The 21,052-nt window shown below is 29.5% G+C and overlaps 1 protein-coding gene across 2 annotated transcripts in view; it reads right to left on the reverse strand.

Moving 5' to 3' along the window:
* Positions 1-21,052, reverse strand: part of LOC129976562 (regulator of G-protein signaling 7-like) — a 339,884-nt gene that overhangs the window by 198,804 nt on the left and 120,028 nt on the right. The window lies entirely within an intron of this gene.

Here is a 21,052-nt window from a genome sequence, read left to right on the forward strand (position 1 = left end):
TTTTTATACAATCTATACTTATATAAAGCTCAGTGAGTGTCTGTGTGTGGGGGGGGGGGCTCTCTGCAGGCCAGACCGTTTGACCTACAGCTACCAAATTTGGTACATGTATACCTTGGAGGTCGGGAATGAGCACCTGGGGTCCCTTTTTTGAATTTTTAATTAGAATTTTAATTATTAATTAAAAACTAACTTTCCCGCCAAAAAAATCTTCATTTTCCCCACCACCAAATGAGTGAGGCTTCAGTTTTTCCCCCCAAAACTATTGTGGCTAGGGTTAAAATTTTTCGGCCGATTATTTCAAACGATTCTGTTTATTTTCTTAATGTTTTATGCATTTAAAATTCAACATTATTAATTAATTGATCTTTCAGATTCATTCTGAAGTACTTTTGAATTAAAATAAAACAGAATAAAGGAAATTAAAAATTTCTAATATGCATAGCGTTACCCCAACTGGCGTAGAAAAATTCACGCATTTGCGTTACCATAACTGGCGTTGAAAATTTACGCATGCGCATTGTGTTCTGATTGCTGATAACTATTATCAACGAATGCGAAATTGATTTAAATTACTTTTAGGTTAGGTGTATGCTTTTGTAATTAAAATGTATTTATGTTACTTATATATTTTTTGTATATGCTTATAGTTTTTACATCGTTTCTTAAGTAGTTTTTTTTAACCTGTTTTCAATGAGTTAAATTATTTTTAGGTTAGTTGCATGCTTTTGTAATTAAATTGTATTTATGTTAGTTGTATATTTTTTTTGTATATGCTTATAGTTTTAAGTACATCGTGTTTGAAGTATTTTTTTAAACCTGTTTTCGACCGATTATTTTAAACGATTCATTTTATTTTCTTAGAGTTTGATGCATTTAAAATGAAACATTGTTAATGAATCGATCTGCTCATGATGAGTCTGAGAAAGTTTTGTTGACAAATTCTTGAGATATTGCATAAATTAAGATATATATTCTTTAGTGCCCATAAAGTGTAAACGTTCAGTGACTCTGTTTTCAGTAACCATATTATAAAAAAATGCTTTGTTTCAGTAAAAAATATTATTATATTAATTGCAGACTAATCCTTTACACTTTAATTTAAAGCATAAATTCTACGAGGTTTAACAGAAAATTAGAGAGATGCATATCACGTTATGACTGAGGGCCTTTATAATATTATGAGTGAATTATATGACTATCAAAATTTGACGTTTTAAAATATTTTCATGAAGAAGTTATTACAGTAGGAATTGCATAAAATATTTAATTATTAAAATTTTAACAAACAGTAAGATTGGCGAACCGGCTGGTCGCCAAAGGCGGCTAGTAGTGAATAAAGAATTAAATTTTTCCAAAAATAAATAAAATATTTTAACCAAAATGTTAATTTTAAATACGCACATGTTTCAATACAATAATCCCCAGAAAGCAAACCCGGATTAATTTCATTAAAATAAATATATGCAAAGAAAAAAAAATAATCTCATTTTATTTCTTTTAGTAATAACTAACAATTGGTCTACCCATTTTCATACCAGAAGAAATCTGCTACCTAAGCTCTATCCCTTAAAGAAACTTCCATCTCTAATTGGATCACTCGATCATTCGATTTGCTACCCGAAAAAAAAAAAAAAAAAAAAAGAAGAAAGAACACCAGAAAAAAAAACGGAAAGAGCCTATTTAATATTAACCGAGGAAAATCTTTAATATAATTTGAGAATGTTCTTTAAAAAGTTCTCGAGAGATGGCAAGGAAGTGGAAAAAATAAAGAAGCACCTTTTTCAAACACTTGTCTTTGTTTTATCTCCTTCTCAAGTGTTTCAGCTTCATATTTAACAGCGAGACGAACGCTAGAGTGCCGTACTCTAGAGAGGCTTCCATTTTCGAAAACTGATAAGGAAAGTTTCAGGTGAGGACAAAAGTTAAGAGACTGAAACTTCTTGTAATGGTTGACACAGCAGCTGTGCGATCAATTTTTGTGCCAAAATATTAAATCTTCTGGATTATTTTTCCTAACGTGGTTCATGTATTTTTATTGAGAATATTGACAAAAGTTTTTCTGTTAAAAAATCACAAAAAAAAAATCTTAAAGTTTAAATTGAATTATATTAACTAAATTGTGGAATTTTTAATTATCAGCTTAATTGAAACTTGCAAAGTAATACCAAGTGTTTATAAGTGAATATTACAAGAATTAGTCAGTAATATTTGAAATTTTAATCAACCAATATTATAAAACAGTTGCAACTAGAAAATAAACACTGGTTTACCGCATGCACTCAAGGGAATCACACACCGACTGAAGAAATCTTTAAAACTTAGTAGTCAATGTTCGCCAAGTCGCCAAAGGCAGAGTTCGATTGTATTATTTAGCTGCGCATTACAGTTCTGGCGATTGGAAAGAATTCTCGCTACTATAGCCAAACATTGCAGCTATGTTAAAAGAAAAAAAAGCGCAAACATGGCGGTCATAGAAAATTATAAATAACAGTTGAAAATTTAAATTCAACACAGTTGTATGTATTTATTGTTTGTATGTAAACACTTCCAAAACTATGAATGAAATCAAGGTGATACGATAATTCATCCCATCTGATCTCTGATGCAATGCTTCCAAAGCCAGCGGATATACATTTCTAAAGGTTATCAACGTCACTTCGTAGTGGCAGAATTAACTCGGCTGTCTGAAGCATCCACAGAAAAAAATGTCAGATATCACCATATAAACATATTTGCATCGTTTCGAGCTTCACACCAAACATGCACAGAAAATTGTGGGTATAGTTTAAGTAGTTATGCTAACGTCCCGTTTTTAAAGCAACATTAGGGGTATTTCGGGATGGACCTCGTTATTTTGAACCGTGGTCAGCTGACGAGAAAACCACCTGAGTTGGCACCCCCCCCCCTCTCCGAACTTAAATACCACATCAACGGAAAGGACATTTGGCCCAGACGAATTTTGCGTGCACCAGACCCATTTACACGACGGTTCTTCGGTGGTGCCAGAGAAAAAAAATTCAAAAACTCCCCACCAGGGAAAAGCTGCTGCTGTATGCAATATTGTTAAGCAAAATAGAACATGAAGACATCGATTTAAAATGTGTTTAATCGTTTCTAAAACGTTCAATATGGCGTCCAGCATTTTCTGAAAGCAAATTAAATCATATTACTGCATTCTTAAATTAGCATATCAGAATGAATGTTACGCACATGTCGGTGTATCGCATCTTTAAGTTCCGCCAAATTACTGAGATTATCACCATAAACAATTCTTTTGAGATAATACACAATGAAAATGCTCTATAACACGTTTTAGAATCGATTAAACACATTTTAAACCGGTGCCTTCAGGTCCTATTTTGCTTAAAAATATTGATATAGCATCATTTCACACCTGGTGGAGAGTTTTTGAACATTTTTTGGCAGAATAGAAATTCTCATGACTGCCTTTAAATTATTACCAAGTTTGATAATATTTGATCCAGTAGTTTTCGTTTTATGATCATTTCAAAGTGGAACTTTAATTATAAACACCCTATATATAAAAAGAAGAAATGGCGAAGATATGCATCCTGAATGCCTCACACCTACAGTGAAACACCCAGTTAGTGTGATGTGGGGTTGCATGACATCAAAAAGTGTAGTTACACTTTCTGTGCTAAATAGAAATATGAATCCCCATAGTAAATAAACGAATATTTCATCCCAAGTTGAATCCTTCCTCTCATGATCCTTTTCAAGAAAATTAAGCATTTATATTTCAACAAGCTTCAGCTCCATTCCCTTTCATGGAGTGCGTAAAATGTAGTTTCAAGATAATGACACTTCTTAGCTGGACTGGCCTCCTAATAGCCCATATCTTAACCCAATCGAAAATTTATAGAAGCGGCTGAATTTGGCTTAGTTTGAGACTTTATGGCACAAGAACCTATATGAAGGTTATACTGCGCCAAACAAGTTTATTTCTAATTCAAAGTTTAATAAAAACAATTTCTATAAAAGTGATACAAAAATAATCATTGGTAAAAGATGATAAATTACAAAAAGTCACAATGAAACCATAATAGTAAGCTCAAATTAAGGAATAAATCTATAGATTTTAAGAAGACAAAAAGATTCTCATGTGGGTCTCTGTCAAGGAACAATGGCAAAGTCATTATTGTTCTTTGAAGCGCTATCCTTATTGAATATGAGTACTCAATAAGGATATGATAAACTGTTATTCCATAGTCACAATGTGGACGCATCGGCAATTGTTCATTTAATAACAGATGTCTATGTGTGAATCTATTGTGGCCGATTCTCAGATGAGTTAAAATTGTTTTATGCTTTCGATACTTTAAAGAAGGCCAATTTTCTATGGTAGGCTTGCAATTATGAAGTTTGTTTAGAGTTTCCGAATCCCATTGAGTTTGCCAGTTGATGTAAAGACAGCATTTTACCTGTTTCTTCAAATCTTATGCAGGTAGGGTGTTTCTAAAAAACGAGTTGCGGATTTGGCACTCTTAGCCTGCTCACTATCACATATTTCCACATGAGATGGCATCCATCAGAATAAAACTGTTAAGCCTCGAGAGATCGTTTTATAAAATAAGTCAAATCTTTTGGAAGCAGCTGAGAAACTTGTGGGTGAGCAACAACCCATCGAAGTAATAATTAAATCTTGGTTTCTCGTTACCTCAGCTGATGAACTTAGTTCTCTCCATGGGATGGCGTTGCAAAGCCGTAATCAAGGCTAAAAATTACCCACCTAAATATTAAGTGCCATTCTTAGATATCACCATTTTTTCTGTGTTTCACTCTTTTTTATATATATAACATATGTAGTAACAAAATTGCCTGCATAAAAGTTATTCCAGTAACATCTTGAATAATTATAGTTTCCATCATATATAATTTTATGGTATTACTTTTAAAAAAATTTAGTGCTCTGAACACTGATTTTTTTCTAAACATTTCCACAATTTTGGTTACCACTGTACATATTTTGTTGGCTGGTTGGTTTGTATTACTTATTGGCGCAAGAGCCACACTTGACTATACTGCGCCAACTGTACATATTTGGAGTCAATAAACTAAGCCAAATATCTTTTTTTTAAGGTCTTTATGAATATACCATAAATTGTATTATAGTCAGAGCTGGACGATGACGGAACTTCATCGCGGTATACCGTCCAACACATACCGATATTTTTCGATATACGTGATATTATTTATTTATAGCCATTATAAGTTATAAATAGGATCTCTTAACATATTGACTGATCAGAACGACTCTAAATAAAAGAGTTTCAATTTATATAATAAAAATATTTTTTAATAAAAATAGTTAGAAAATAATTTTGTTAAAACCCCTTTAACCACTTAACTGTTTTGCCCGAGTGCCATACGTGCATCGATTTATCGAATTTTGATAGTTGCAAGCAAAAAAATAAGCCATTCATGATGATTATAATTCAATATTAAAATTACTTCAAATACATAGATAAGTCAAGTATGCAATGGATTTCTATTTCAATCAAAATAAGAAAATATTCCCAAAATAGAAGGTGTCATCTTATTAGATAGTAAAGAAAATGAAACAGTTAAGGGGTTAATAAAGCATGTCAAGGCCAAAGCAATGCAATGTCTGCATATTACAATTTATAGCATTGCTTTTAAAACCAGCATTTTTATATATTAGAATATGACAGTATTTATAGAAATATTAAGAAAAATTCTGCATGAAAATCAATAAAAAAGAAGAGCAACAAAAATAAACACTCACCGGTAACCAAAATGAAATCGAAAACAAATTAATTGTGAATATCGATTTATTGCATCGCGATTTATCGAGAGCCGCTCTGCCAAAGCAGAAATATAATGGATTTTTTTTTTTTATGCGAGTATGCTTAAGTGTAAAAATGCGAGCTGCGAATAAAATTGTAAATTAAATCTGAATGAATCCTTTTTGCTTTTATTTCTGAAGATGAATATTAAACAAAGAATAGCCTACAACCAATCTTAAGATAACCGCAATTATTTTTCCATAATAGTATCACTCAGAGAACAGAAAACAGTTTATTCCAAAATAACATGTGCAAAACAAGTATTTTTATATATTAGAATATGACAGCATTTACACAAATAGTAAAAATTCTGTATGTAGTTGAAAAAGAATGAAGAAAAATAAATACTAACCGATAACCAAAACAAAATTGAAAACGCAAATTATGAATTTCGACTTATTGAATCGCGATTTATCGTAAACCTTTATTCATGATCATGATTCCGATACATCGATATTTTTCAGCATCGAAAAATCGAATTTTTAAGTCAGGAGTCGATTCAATGAATTTCTCTATTTAAAACAGCAATATCGGTCTCCTTAAAACTTTCTAGCCTATTTTCTGATAAAGGTGCTATCCTCTTTTTATCCTAAGGATCTTGAGTTAAGCCCAAGAGTACCTTGCATGGCATTGACGAATAAAAGTAACGAAATACTGATCTATGCTGTGAATTCATTTTCACTAAATCTATCGCTTTATCCTTGGTGAATTTTTTGGTGATTCATGCCTGCACATTCAGTTAATAGTACACGAAAAACGAATTTGTGTTTAGACTTTTTCTCCAACCAATTAAAATCAAAATTTGACACAGAATTACAGTTGTAATCACAAAATAACATGCCAACTGTAACATATTTTCAATGTTGTTTTGAATTATCGTGTTCACAAGCATGCAGAAATACTAATCAAAATATGTCAGTCTCTTAAAGGATTAGGTTCCGAATATAATAAATGTAATTTGACGAGTGTTAAATGATTATACTACATTTTATCCATCTAGCTCTTTTCGCTTTATAGTTGGGTGTTCACTTATATTCGAACCACCGGACTTGCAGACTTTCCCTAAATGGATTGTACTCAAAATATGATAAAATGTACAAATTTGGTGCAAAGAACGTATATCAAATTTCATCCGCTTAGCTCAAAGCATTTCTGAGTTACCTTTGGCAGAGAGAAATCATGCGAAAATGTGTTTCTCTGACTCAAAACGTTTTAAAATGTTGAAATTCGTCAAATTTCGAGTTCAAATTTTTTGAAGATTAAAATACTTTCTCAATACATTGCATAAAAGGATCTGAGGAAAGGAAAAAATCTGATCAACGACTAAGATGTAACTTTCAACGCAGACACAATAATAAGAGGTTTAAAAATATGTTATGTCTTTCGTCAAGTGTTTGCGAAAATTATTCAAAAAAATTTGGTTGAAATGTATACTAATTTTGCTACTACTACCGACTCCATACGCGAATAATAAGATACGAGGTTGATAGTAAAGCATACGAGACTGAATAATTCAGCAATCAGGACATTGACCAGATTTATCTTAACTCGAATCGTAAAAGAAGATCAAAATTATTTACGCGCCACATGACAATTAGCTATTTTTTTATGTAATCTTTCCACAGAACCACGTATTTGCTTATTTATCACCTTATTTCTCCTGCATACAAGCAGACTATCATGTTTAATCAATTTAACAATGAAAACTTTAAGCGAATTCTTCTTAACTGCATTTTTTTTTAAAAAAGGAAGATTTACGTGTCTGATTATAATTAATCTTTAGTTAATTATAATCAGATTTTCCACAGAAATGTATTTTCCGAATTTTAAGATAATGATTCTCGAATACCTAAAGGTTGTCAAAAGGTTGAATATTTCGATAATCATATTTTTAAGTAGATTTACCTTCACTTAAATTCCGAAGAAAGGTTGAAAGGATTTACGTGTTTCAGATAATTAACTTTTTGTTAACAGTCTCGACACAAATTTACAAGAGCTTATTTTCCGTGTTATTTCGTCTTTACGTAAATAGGCTAAATAATGCAATAATGAAAACTTTAAGCAAATTACTCTTAAGTGGAATTTTGAAGGAAGGAAGATTAACACGTTACGTGACAATTAACCTTTTGTTAACCCTTTGTTGACGAGTTTTAACTACAGGTGGAACATCTGTGTTTAGCTAACAAATATCTTTACGAAATGACCAAGGATTAATATAATCTTGATACAAAAATGAGTAACGTATTTCTTCTCCTCGAGTTATTTGTCTTGTATGCATGCAAGGCTATTTTTTCGAACTGTCAAGTTCTCCAAAGAGATAAATGTATTAGTTTTTGCTTTTCTTTTAATTTTATATTAAAATATAAACAGAATTTCCTGCAAAATGTGTCGATTCTTCTCGTTGGTGTTTTCACCATTTGCTCATTCTTAAAGTTGTAAAATACACTATTTTGTAGAAAACCCTTTCCTGTCTTTTTCAACTAAGAGTACTGAATAGAAAAAGAAATTCCATTTGATATATTAATGTTTGCATATAATAAAGACGCACGCGCGCGCGCGCGTGTGTGTGTGTGTGTGTGTGTGTGTGTGTGTGTGTGTGTGTGTGTGTGTGTGTGTGTGTGTGTGTGTGTGTGTGTGTGTGTGTGTGTGTGTGTGTGTGTGTGTGTGTGTGTGTGTGTGTGTGTGTGTGTTCTACAGATCAGATAAGTCCTGTGTGTGTTCTACAGATCAGATAAGTCCTGTGTGTGTTCTACAGATCAGAACGTTTAACATAGACTAACAACTCCTACTTAACCTGGGATGTACATGCTTTGGAGGATGAAAATGCACACTTAGGAACAATTGATTTAAATTTTAATTAAAGAAAAAGTTTGGTTTTTCATGCAATAAATTCCAAAAATATTATAATGCAAAAATGATAATGATATTTGCATCACCTTAATATTGAAAAATTAGTTTTTACATGACACTAATGTTTCTGCCGCGTAAATTTATTTATATATTTAATCAATTTTTTTAAAAATAAGTATAGGAGAGCAAAACAAGAATGAAAGCTTTAGATAGAATATTCCGTATTTAGATTATCAAAGATGTTTGTCAAATCGAAGTGAGAACGATAGTTTGAAAAATATGATGCGTATGCTGTTCCGAGACTATACTTTCCAAAATTAAAAAGAAAAAGAAAAAATAGCGAACTGTATGAAAATAGACGAAGGAAAGAAATTCATGTAATCAAATATTCTTCCGTAGATAAAACAGCTACACTATTTTTAACTATTACTTTAAAATTCTGAAATATATCGCCATATTTTTTTAAGACAACCGTTCAAACAATTTAATTGGCAGGGTAGATAAATTGTACTTATAAAAAGGGTTTAGTTAAAAATGGGAAATTTTTTATCTTAACTTCACTCTCAGGAAGCATTTGACGTTTAAGTTTTTAATTTTGATAGTTAAAGATGCCTACAAAGTGGTAACAATATGTAATTTTTCGGGGAAATTCAAATGTAAACGATAATATTATATCAAAGCAATAAATAAGTCTTTGTATTAGGCGAATAATTATGAATAAGATTATTTTTCCGATTGCAAAGGTTATACTTTTGCTCAGATTCTTCTCAAATCTTTTCAATCGACTTATAAACTGTACCACTTGTGTCGTAATTATGCTGCAAAAATAAAAGATTCAAGAAGCATGCATGAGTAACTACAGCCTCGATCCTTCACTTCGAATTTTAATTTCCCACACACTTACCGTACAGAATAAAATCGTAAAAAATGATCGATGCCTAGGTTGTGGTGAATTTCCATATTTCAAACAACCGAAAACTGAAAAAACATTTTTTTAAAAAAAATTAAGCCTTCCAGAAAATATAATTCGAAAATTCTTTTGCGTTAGATGAGTGAAATTTGGAATGTCATCTTTAAAATAAATGTGTAGATTTCTGTTAAGTTTAGGATAAAATACATCCATAGGATAATTATCTACGTACAAGCGAACAGGACAAGTATTAAAAGAATAGGGCTTGAAGGGAAAAATTTGCTACATGTTTTTAATCTCTAAAATGTCCTCAACATCACATCAGTTTTTGAACCCTATCAGTCAAAGTATTGATTGTCTCTCAGTCTACATAATGACATATGTAAACGTAATAACTCATAAACGAAACAACTCAGATGATCGAATTCGATACTGATCTTGATATTAAAAAGATCAATATTGAATGATGCATTACATTTTGGATTCAATGAGTTGACAAAAAAGGCATCCAAAATGAATACTCAGTATCTATCACTATACTAGGAAAAAAAAGGGGCTCATTCGAGAACCGTTGAAAATAAAAATCTGAGCACTTGTCCATAATCATGTGCTAAGTCTCTCCTCCTCTACTCCGTTTCTTGTGAAAGGAAATGAATGAAAATATCGGGGTAACAGGTTTTAATGGGTTTTACTAGATTCTAAAGCATTAATTATTTAAATTAAAATAAATTTATTACGAGGAATCTCTTACGCCCATTAACTCCACTTCATTCAAATATGAATCACAAGTGGCGCATGTAAACGTAAAATAAATATGACTCGAATATAAAAAAAAAAATGTACAAACGAATTCTTTCCGATTTATAATGAGGTTAGGTGTACAGCTTTTATTATTCAAAAGTTTTTTTTTTTTTTTTTGAATTTTGAATTTTGTAAATACTTTATCGAATCCAAAGGTATTAAAATCAACCTTCCGATTGAAATATTAAAATCTTTCGTTATAATTAAATCTTACAAAATAAAATTAGTCAACAAATCTGGGGGAAAAACGAAATTTAACTAATAAAATGATCCATCAGCTTTACAAAAAAAAACCCTCTTATTCACTCATTTTTATCATTTTCATCTTTAAATTAGCTCTCCCAAACTCCCACCTTAAACTCCAATAAATATACTTGCGTATTATTAACTGCACGTATTCACAAACAATCATTACGAAAACACTTATTAGCGTGTAGTCTTTGGCGATTAATCGCTAAAATGAAGTTAATACACAAGCAACAAAAAACCCGATTTTGGTTTTTTTTCCCCCAAACCGATTAAAAATAAAATTTGACACAAAACTGCAATTGCAGCACATGCCAAATTTGAGATATTTAAGTCGTTGCGCTTTTGAGTTTTAGCATTTACATCCATCCAAAAATGCAGCCCGACAGACGGACAACCTTTTCACGGGTTCGGTTCAACCTTTAATACAAACTTAAAATTCTAATGATAAATCTGTATACCAAACTTCATCTGTATAGGTCTTCTCGTTTTTGCACATGCATAAGGATCGGAGCAACAATTTAAATGCTTAACCTGTATACCAAATTTTTCCATAAATCTTTCTTTAGATGTGTTAGATTATATTTGGGAGGGTTGGACCGATATAATTATTATGCGAAACCCCGACCTAACCAGAGGCAATGCAGGAAATTTGATGGGGCCACCGAAGAGCAACCCCCACGTAGCACGAAGGAACAAATCACAGTTGATGACATTGGACCTATGCAAACAATAAAGAACCCTCTGATCTGATTTGAAGTTTCCAAATATTGCGTTTTATTCTCATTGTGACAAATTTAAAATGAAATATTTTCAAAACTATAATTGTGTGTATTTCGTACCTGAAAGTATGCAAACATCATTGAATAATATTTTTATAACGAATTTACAAAATTTTTGCTGAATCTCTAGAATAGTTTAATTTTTAGCGCTTAGTACTTTGAATATTATGCTAAATTTTTAATGAGATAGCATCATAAGAAAACCTGAAAAAATGTCAATAAAAAATTGTGACTCCATTTTATACACCCAAACGTTTCGACTTGACAATAATAAATTTCCTCTAAAAGTATTTAAGACACCTTTCTAATGAGGCTTTGTCCAGAGAAAGAATAGGGATTAGTTCTGACAAAATTTGTAAATATACCATTTCTTGCATTAAAAAATTTTAATTTCCTTTTTTCAGGAACAATCCTTTCAAAAGCAAATGCAAGTCTTACTTGCTATTTTATTGTCTGCACTTATAAATATGCATAACTCTAAAACTATTTTTCAACAGATTTGGAAATCAAAAATGTATATGATCTTCAAAATTGGATTTAAAAAATTTTGATGATCAGAAATGTTCCTACTTTCAGTGTCAAAAAGTAAATAAGTATCTTTTAAAAATATATTCAAAGAAATAACTCAGTAAATAAAGTTTGATTTTAATTATACAGATTTATTTTCATTAATATATCTTCAGTCTCATATCTAGGTATTCAATTTATATATTCAAACCATGCTTCATTTAAAAAAAAAATTTTTAAATCCAAGTTACAGCGTGATTGTTAAAATTTTTTGCATAGTTGAAATCTTTTCTCTGACAAACGATAAATTTAATATTTTTCAGCAGACGATAACTTTTCTTTCGTATTCACTAAAGCTTTGAGAAGCTAAATTAAATTTTAAAAACAGGTGATCACTTTTATTTTGAACAAATAGATGTTAATTATTCAAAATAAAAAGTTTGAGCATAAATTAATTACATCGTGTCAAAATATCTTTTAAATATTTTATATTTGTGCTTAAAGCATGGATTCTCTTAATGTTCTTAAATAAGACATGAAAAATCTGCTTTCACCAAACATGTTCATTTTTTCCGCTGATGTTTAAAAGACTTTTTTTTACAAAGTAAATATCTATCTATAAAAATATCTACAAATAAATAAGTATCTATATTTCTTCTTAAAAATCAGTTTTGTTAAATAGAAAATTGGGTTTCAAATATACATACGTATTTAATTATTTAGAACTGTTAAATTTGTGTTAGAAATAAAAAATTTCCAGAGCTTTTTCTTATCTATCGAAAAGAATGAAAATTTAACAAGCCACGGAACAACAAATATCTTAATCATTTATATCTAATTTTACATATTTATTCTGATTAAACAATCGGGAAGAAAAAAAGATTCAGACAATACTACTTCACGTGAATACAATTTATTTTTTCAAATATATAAAAAAAGCTGAGACAATATTAAACCTACTGATATTTTAAAGTCGAAAAGATATTTCAAGGAATTCACATCGGACTATCACTTGACTATAAAAACTTGCAAATCAAATTTCACCATTTTTCAGTCAAATAAAACTGGGTATTTCAACTTTTAAAAGCAACTTAATATCACAAAAGTTGTTGAAAACCGCGTAAAAGTGTGGGGGTTTTATGCTTTCATTTTTCAGAATAAAATAAAATTCAAAAGCCTTTACGTTTTCCTCCCGCTCGAAAAGATGGTTTTAAAGTAACAACTAAAGGATAACAAAACAGCAGAACGCAAATACAGATTAGCATACATTATGTTAAGCTTGATTTTCTTTCTTTCTTTTTTTATTACCAGAAAGAGGGTTTTTTTTTTTTTTTTTTTTTTTTTTGTATTAGGACAAAAAAATTCCATTCCTATAATTTTAATATTTTCAGATTTCTGCTGTATTCAACTGTAAAAGAAAGAAGAAATAGTTATTTTTAAGGCAGACTTCTTATCCGCACAATGTACGAATTGCTATATTTTTCTTTCATTTATGTTCAATAGCATTTCCGTCATTCTCAACGCTTCTTTTGTTTAAATGCAGTAGCTTATTAGTCAAAACAATGCGCTGTTCAGCTTTTGCTTCTGCACATTCAGCTTTTTCTTATCCTTCTAAATAATATTGCTTACTCAGTGAACTAGAATTTTGAAGAAATTCCAACATACCATCAACAATTTTCTGACGATAAAAATATTAAGTTTATTTCTTCTCGAAATTGAATGCGAGTGCAACATATTTTTTTAACGCTATTTAGGTTTTTTTTCATTTTATGTTTGAGGCATTGAAATTACTACAACTAATGGGAAGTATTTAATTTTATTAAATAAAGTAATGATTACAATAAGAAAATTCATAATTTTAAAAATAATTTTGGTAGATAATTAAACATTTGTAACAAATAAATAGTATAGTATAATAAATAGCATAAATATTCTCTGAATACGAAAATTCTTATAAAAACTTCAAACCAGACATTTAACATGTCCAAATTTTTTTTTAAAAATTAAACATTTTTGTTGTTTTTCCTATAGAATACAATGCACAAGAAAAGATGTTAATTAAAGGCCTTAAAATAATCGGTAAATGATCCCTGAAAATACAGTTATGAGGATATTTAATAAATGAAAACAAAAGAGATTTATTAATTTTAATTTTGCCTATGGAGTGCTCAAAATAAATTTAAACAATTGATGTTATTTTTAATATTATGCTAACAAGAAATCCAAAAGAAAAGTGAAAAAAAAAATCGAATTTTGTAAGGATTTGGATTAGTTAATTTTCATTGCATTTAAACTAAATAACTTTTCAGATTAATTTTTAAATTAAATTAAACTAGAAAATAATGTATCATTGATAGTTTCTTCAATATTTATTTCGTATTATTTATCTGCCTTAACAGTTCACGATATTTAATTCATAAAATATTTTCAATAAGCCTTCTCCTTAGAGATAGCATATTCATTTAAATAAGCAATAAAAATGCAGCTCTAATATAGTAATCATTAAATTAATTCAGCTTGTTAATTAATTTTGTCATTCTTTAATAATAACTAAAGAAATCAAAAACTTCTTAAAACCCTGCTTTAAAATGACAATATATATCGTTAATTTTATAAGAAACTTTGAACTTCCTCATTTATCGTTAATATAAACACTAAAATGTGATGTTATGCTTCGTGAATTATAAGTATGTTATATCTTGTTGAGTATTAATTCATGTTCTGTTTTAAACGAAGGGTAAAACCTTTAATTTAAAATAAACTGAATCATATCAAAATTAAATAGTTCATAGTACTGATTTTCGATTGATGGTCTACTGGAAGAAACAGTTCGTAAAATGATTTTTTGATCGAATAATTTGTCAAATAGATGGATAAAAAGTGAGGCGCTGTTAAATTGATCACAACTATTCTTTTAGTCATTTGCTTTTGGCGACTTCCTGGTTTGCTAAACTTATTATCAGCAAAAACTTTTAAAAAAGTCTTTTCACGTAGTTTTATTTTAATGGTTCTCACACGAAAGTCATTTTAAACTTCAATTTTTGATAAATTTGTAACATATTATTTTAAAGGACTTCCACCTATTCTTTTAATTCCACTATGCACCTGCCTCATTGTCTTTATTCCGTCTAAAATGAGAGCTCCAATCAGAAGAAAATATAATTCTATTCATTGAATAACTGGCGTCCTGAATCGAAATTGTCTCAAATGTTATATAAAAGTAAACACCGTCATAGATTTTTTTTATAATATCGAATATGTTTTATATATTTTGTAATATCATTAGTAATTTTTGTTCAAGGATTTAAGGATTTTAGCGTACTACATTGGGAAAGCAAAACTTCAAGCTTAATCACTGATAATGTATTTAACGTAATCAAATAGTGTAAGTTTAAAAATGAATATTAAAATATTTCTTTTTATGAATACTAAAATGAAATCACAAAAATATTTCGTCATTACTCACTTAGAAATTCCTTATTTGCAATTAACACAAATTCAAAAATTTAATTAAAACTTTGAATTAAAAGGAAATCTACTCTGTATAAAAATTAACACAAATATTCGTCTTTATCACTATGGACGAAAATGACAATACAATATTCATAAAAACCCTAAAAACAAAAGGAATTTCAAGACAATAGGAATAGGGATTGCAATACCGGGATACCGAATACTGGTATTTTGAGCCATTTTACAATTTTTTAATACCGGTATTCATAAGTTTAAATACCGGATTTTCGATATTTACTAGAAATTTTTTAAATTGTCTCCACTATATGTTCAGGGATCGCCAACATAGCAAAATAGTATATACATTTTTGTTTTTATGTCTCATTAACGAGCGAAATTAATTAGCTAATTAATGGCTTAATTAACTGCTTAAATATAAATTAGCGAAACATGAATTATCTCTGAAAGAAGATAATGTATCCTTAACGAATAATGGAGCAATAGTTATGAAAAAAGTTGGAAAGTTGATTGGTGTAAATCAGCAATTGTGCTATGCTCATGGAATTCAATTAGGAGTAATGAATGTATTATATCAAAAAAATAAAGAACAGAAGAGTCCAAATATTGTGGATATAGAAACTTCGGATTCCGACATTGAAGAGAGTAAGAGTGATATTGACAATGAAGATAATGACAATGTAATTGTGGAAGAAGATATTGCTAATGAGGATTAAATATTAACCCATCAAGAATTGCTTCCTATAATTTATAAAGTTCGAAAAATTGTTAAGATATTTAAACTTTTCCTTACAAAAAATGCCATATTACAAAAATATATACTAACTGAAAATACAACATAATGTATGTTAATAATAGATTCTAAGACACGTTGGAACAATTCACTCTTAATGATGGGACGATTTTTGACATTTAGAAATCCAATCCAAAAAGAAATAATCGACTTAAACCTGTAAATCAATTTTTCAGATAGTAAATTCGACTTAATATCCAGAACTATATCAGCTCTACTTCCAATAAAACTGACTATAGAGGCATTATGTCGGAGAGATTTTAATTTATTAACAGCTAATGCAACAATAAATTTCATGTTGCAATCATGAAAGAACAGCACACATCACTATCTGAATAATTATATATTACATTGAAAATTCGCACAGAAGAAAGGCATATCGAAATAGAAAATGTCTTATGGTATTTACATAATTATAATGATTTTAAAAATGAAAATGAAAAAGAAAAAAAAATAATCAATTCAAATCTGATTAAGTTTATAGTAAATTTTCTTACAATTTTTTACACACAAACCTATCCACATTCAGAAGAATTTGGTTCAGTTATCTAAGATTATGATGATACTAATGTCGATAGTAAAAAGGAATTGTCTCTTGAACAAAAATTAGAATTAGCGATAAATAAAAAAAATTCAACAAACCAAAATACAATACAGAAATCATCTATATCCAAAACCTTCCGACGAGAAATTGGTTTATTTGAAGATGAGAGGTTTAGAGGTAAATACTTGGAAAAAGTATATCGCGTATTGCTAACAGTATCACCAACTAGCGTAGATGCCGAAACAGTGTTTTCGACAGCTGGTAATTTTTACACAAAATTACTTTTCGGGCTTAATGACAGTACAATTGATGCCTTATATTTTTTTAAGATCACATTTCAAAATTTTGTAATAGTATCACAGACTGAATAGTGATATTTACACTTTTTTTGTGATTTAAATAAATAAGTTATTCTTTTACTTTTTTGTGATTCTTTATATACTGTTATAATTTATAAGTTACATATTATTTTTTGTGATATTTACACTCTCTTATAAAACTGACAAATAAAAAAAGAAACCTTGTTTTCTTTCTTTTTCTAAAATTTCTAACACCGGTATTAAGACCTAAAAAATACCGAATACCGGTATTGAAATTTTGGTCCGGTATTGCAATCCCTAAATAGGAAGTATTGTTATAAAATGTATCCAAAATAATTTCAAGAACTTTTTAAAATTAGAGAATCGGTTTATATAATCGTTTCATCGCATACTATAATGTTGGCTGAAGGTAAAAAAATATTTCCACTCCTTTACGTCATTATCAGATACTAAATCCCAGCTATTGTTTTGATTTCCAAATGAAATACTGAGGTAATTTATAAGTATGCAAATAATGCCAAGCATGAAAAAAATTTAGTTACGGTGTACAAAATTTAGTTTTCAAAACATACTACAGATTACAATTTTTTTTAAAAAATTCTTAAGCATTCTAAACATTTAACACCATGCCATACCACCGTTTCTAAAGCACATGTGATCCCTTTCAAGTTTGGTATAAATGTAGATGGACTTCATTAAGAAACAGAAAAAAAAAATAACAAGTCACACTGTCATCAATTGGTAAAAAACATACAAATGACAAAATATGAATATACAAAACATAAAAAAACGGTAAAAACTAGAATAAAAAATATCTAGATGAAAGAAAAACTGGATGAATGAACATGAGGATGTACATTATGATTGAAAAAAAAAAATAAAACAATTATAAAAAAATGAAGTACTAGAGGAGGATTAAGGATATACCATGAATAAAATGTGGGAAGTATTAAAATATTGGCCCGGAAAAATTGATAGTGTTTATCTACTTGGAATAATTCTTCGTATTTAATTAGGAATATAATCATGTTTATAATTCTTTGTTTTGATGATGAATTATTAATGATTCTTTTGTACCAAAGACTTTCTAGCGAAAATGAGGATTTCCTGAGATGTCATGAAAGAGAAAAAGGACAGAACTCGCAAAATGGATGGGATCGACGACTTTTTTTCTTTTTTTTTTTTTTAAGAACAAAATTCATCATCTAATTAATGGAAAAGACGACAAGAAGGAAATGGACTATCCCTGTGTCAAACAGGATTTCTTTACGAGTACAGGAAAGTGATTGCAATTTTACTGTTTTGATTCTTAAACACTCCCATTCTCACAGATTCACAGACTTTCTACTACGACCTTCATTAGTTAATCTTTCACAATCATATCCTAATCATTATTAATAGGATAACAGCCCGTCCAGGTGGGCATATCTCCTAGCAATATGTAAATTAAATTAGTATCATTGAAAATCTAACTTTTTTAAACAAAGTTAAAAACGTTTTTATACAATATTATACTTTAAAGTTATTGGGAAAAACGTTTGAAATATTACTTAATCTTTAATAAACTAAAATTTCAAATCAATATCTCTAAGGTGTACATTCTCACCCAAAAAGTATATATATGCGACAAATCTCATTGTTCTAGATCCGGCTATCTTCATTGTATAGTTCCAAACAGTACGCAAGCGCATATTTTTATTATTATAAATAATAATTTAACTGAATCTCAATTTTCGATTGACTACAATAAGGGATATTGACCGATATATGTTGTTTATATGATCCAGACTATGTAGCAAAATAGAACAGAATGTGTAGTAACTGGACAAATTATTTTGCTAAAATATATGTTAACCCTTTCTAGGGCTGTGGGAAGTATGCGTCTCACCAAATTTATCAATCTTCGTATGAATTTATGTAGGTTGGCATAAGATATGACAAATTTTTTTAGAAAGACAGAAACTTGGATGCTTCAGTTCTTTATCTCAGACAAAATGATGTGTCTTGATTTGTTACTTAATTATTAACTAACCAAATTAATTAATCAAATTAAATTTATCTAATAAGCTAAATGAATCCCTTTTCTTATTCAAATTTCAAGCCTAAAAATATTTTAACATAATATGACTAGAAAAAAATGGCCCTTTAAAGGGTTAAAGTATACGCTCTTCAGTAATGATCATAAATTAATAAGAGTTAATTGCTGACATTTATTCTCTAAATTCAGACGGTTTTTCTAAAATATATTCCCCATTACATACAATATATTTATCTCGTTTAGTTTTTCTGTCATCAACTTGTGAATCTCCATAATTTCTAATAATTCTTTTAATATGTTTAGACGTTCTTCCCTCCTTTTACAGTACCTGCATTGATGTTTAATTCAGTTAGAGCAGTCACTGAAGCACTGGGTCCACCTTCATTGAAATCGATTGTCTTCACTCTTCAAGCATTTTATGTATCTTTTAAATGTGCTATAGGGAATGACAGACTGTATATGAGCTTCCTATAGCACCACATAGCGTTCAACTGACGATTTTTTAAGGAAAAAACAAAATTTCAATGTGTTTGTTGCGTGTCACCACCGGCTACCAAGAGCACAGCAGTGACGTTATATTTATAAAACATGTACTATCTGTTCTACACATGTACATATAATATTAATTCAATTTTTGATTTTTTTTCTCTCCTTTTTAAAAATTATGATTATTCGTTATAGGATATCCCTAATAAAATATGAACTAATAGCGCACATAAGTGTTTAATAATCCATATTAATTCATACAAATTTCAGTAGCTTGTAATTATCGTCCGAGAATGTGGTTATTAATGTTAAACCATTTCAGACAGCGCAGACCGACAGGAATGCAAAGGGCCCCATTGGAAGCTGTAAGCACGCTATTTTAATGGATATTATCACTTACGACTGACCTTGAGATTTAAATATGTTTAACCTTATCCCATTAAGTGAAATATATCAACGTGAGATCCTATGAGCATGCTAAGAATTCGATGCTAATCAAAATAAACCAGCGGAAATGGTCTTTCTGAAACTTTCTCGGTTAATAAATAAAAGGTAAGATTTCTTCTCCCTTAAGCATAATTGGTTCCCATTGGAGGAAACTTGAAGAGAAACGTAAATGCAACGAGTGTGCCCAGGTGACTCACAAGTGAACGTTTTTGTGCTCTGTAGTATAGTGATGAAAGCCCAAATAAGTATTTTGGACATCTTTTCGTCAGCATAATGGAATCAAAATTTGACGATTTTGATAATTACGATATGATAAGATTATATTCAAAATTTTATATATCTCGGTTCTATAATTTCTTTCATATGTTTCATATAATTTCTTTCATATAATTTCTTTCATTTGCAAATAAGCAAACAGACAGACTGTCAAATCTCTGACGGATTTGATTCAAAATGTGTTGTGGATTTACATTTTAGATAACAAATCTGTGTACCACACTTTATCCATTGAGCTTTCTACGTTTTGATTAGTTTGATTCGTATTCATTGTATATGGAGAGCCAGACAAAATTTCTTCTATATGAATTTCGTCCAAAATTTGTTAGAAATCTACAAATTAAATGTAAAGACCACATACCAAATTTCATTTGTTTAGCTGAAATTTATAAGTTATCTCGTTCACAGAAAGACATAATTCCAAAGTCATTTTAGACACAAGAAGGTCGGAAATGTGGAAATCGCGACTTCGAATATTTTGATGCTTGAAAAACTTCCATCCAGTATAATTTAATATTTATTTAAGCAAAAATAAGGGAAAGAAAAATCTCCTTAATGATAATAATAAACGCTTTATTAACACAATTGGTAAAATTTGATAAGTGTTACAATTATCTTTGTAATTGCAAAGCAATATATTAATGCATATTGCAATTGATTTCAAATTTTGAATTCATAATTAAATACGTTTAAATAGAATTAGAAATAACATGCAAACAATTTTATGACATTTTTCCATTAAAGAAAATA

This window comes from Argiope bruennichi, chromosome 7 (genome assembly GCF_947563725.1).
Source record: "Argiope bruennichi chromosome 7, qqArgBrue1.1, whole genome shotgun sequence".
Classification (NCBI taxonomy): Eukaryota; Metazoa; Arthropoda; class Arachnida; order Araneae; family Araneidae; genus Argiope; species Argiope bruennichi.